Consider the following 1,988-nt stretch of genomic DNA (forward strand, 5'->3'; position numbering starts at 1 on the left):
TTTTGATGCTCGGGAAGCGGGAGCCGGAGGAAGGACACTAAAGTCGACAGGGAAGGCCATGGGCACCCAGATAGATCCTGGTTGGCTCTGAAGAGCAGGTCTGTGGGGGCGGAGAAGGGACTGCGCGCCGCAAACTCTGGGGAAACGCCGGGGCGGCCCGCCGATAAATAGACAATGGTGTTCCTGGGACAAAGAACAAGGCCTTTGCATTTATAAATCGTGCGCCTGCGGCGGCCTCCAGGAGCCGAGCGGGAGGCGGCGTACGGCGGCGGAGCGCGGTGCTGTCACCGCACCTCCCAGGTAGGGCCGCGCAGCCCGACGTCCCCAATTCGTACCGCGCGCCCTGGCGCCGACAGGGCGGCGGCGGCGGCGCGTCTCTGGATACCTTTTGCGTCTCCTCCCTGTCCCTGGGCCAGTCCCCCGTGGGTCCGGGATGCGAGGTCGAAGGTCGCTGGCGGAATGGGAGAGGTGGGGAGGAAGGAGTGGTCCGGAAGATAGCGGCCACCAGCTCCGCCGCCGCGGCCGGCGCCGCGCAGCTCTCCCTCCCCCACCCCGCGCCCGGAGGCCCCAGCACCTTGCGCCCGACCCTGCCCCTCGGCTGCTCCGGCCTCTCCCGCCAGGACCGGAAAAGGGCCACTGCTAGAGGGGATTTGGGGAAGCTTATTTCAAAACCGGAGCGAGGCGTGCGTTCTGCTTTCATGTCCTCCCCATTCTCTTCGCTCGCTTCCCTCTCCAGTCCCTCGACCCCTCGCGCTCACCCCCTGAACCCCGCCCTGGCAGCGGGCGACTCCTCGACCGTAACCCTGTTCCCGCTTGGCCCCGCCTGGGGCTTGCACAGGCGAAGCAGGAAATGCGCTGTTCCTGGTCCATTTCCCTGCTCAGAAACTCGTCCGTGGGTGTTTCTTCGATACCCGCCCCCCAGCCTCTGCTGTGGTCGCGGGCTGGAGTGTCTTAGGGAACCTCAGACTCCCAGGGACTGGCGGCGTTGGAGGTAAAGGAGAGGCAGCTAGCTCCTCGCGACAACCCCCCCCCCGACACACACACACTTCACACACACACACACACACACACACACACACACACACACACACACACACCCTGTCCTGCCCATCTCCTTCATATCTGCTTTGCCGCTTTAAAAGCGCCGTGGCTTCTTTGCACCCATTTCTGCTGAGCACCAACTCCCACTTTCCTCACACTCTAGAAGAGGTCCGAGCTTTCCTGGCAGAGTTGTATCCTCAACTGACCAGACAGCCTTATCAGCAGCATGTCCACTTGCACTCCCAACCAAAGGAGAGAAGACACGGCCCTTGCCTCAGAGGAATGTACAGTGTAGCACCATTTAGTCTTCCTCCCTGATTTATTCACTTCCAGCAGGGGTTCGGGGTTTGCTCTACCGTGTTAATTTTTTCCTGGAATGTAAAAGTGATGCTTACATCAGTAGGCCAAGCTCTTTGAGATAATTTTTCTCATAGAGGTAATAGGTTGCCTTTCCACACCGACCGCTCTGGCCTGCCAAGTTCCCAAGTCAGCAGGGCTGGATTTTGCTAGGTGGTTGATTAGGGCAAGGTGTGCGTTCTGTGATCATGGAAGCGATCAAAGTTAATAGGTCCCAGGACAGGCCACTCCATACAGCTCTCATTATCTGCTCTTCTGTGCTGCTTTAGCCACAAGCGTATGAGATTTTGAAACTCTACTTGAGTTGGCTTCCAAATTTTCTAAACGAGAGAAAGTATTAGGAATCTTTGCTGGATTCCTTTGCAGAAAGTCTTCAGTTGACCTCTATTACCTGAATTTTCTTTTCTGTCCATTTATTGGACCTTGCCAATGACTGTCAATACTCATTAACAGCAACACAGGGTCTTTGGTTCAGAGCACACACAGTCCATTGGTATTTAATAAATGTTCATGGTTACTAGAACAGTTGTCTTTCTTGTACGAGTCATTGGGTCATCTACCTTCCAGGCAAGGCACTAAGAATTATCTCT

Source organism: Rousettus aegyptiacus, unplaced genomic scaffold (genome assembly GCF_014176215.1).
Source record: "Rousettus aegyptiacus isolate mRouAeg1 unplaced genomic scaffold, mRouAeg1.p scaffold_m13_p_15, whole genome shotgun sequence".
Classification (NCBI taxonomy): Eukaryota; Metazoa; Chordata; class Mammalia; order Chiroptera; family Pteropodidae; genus Rousettus; species Rousettus aegyptiacus.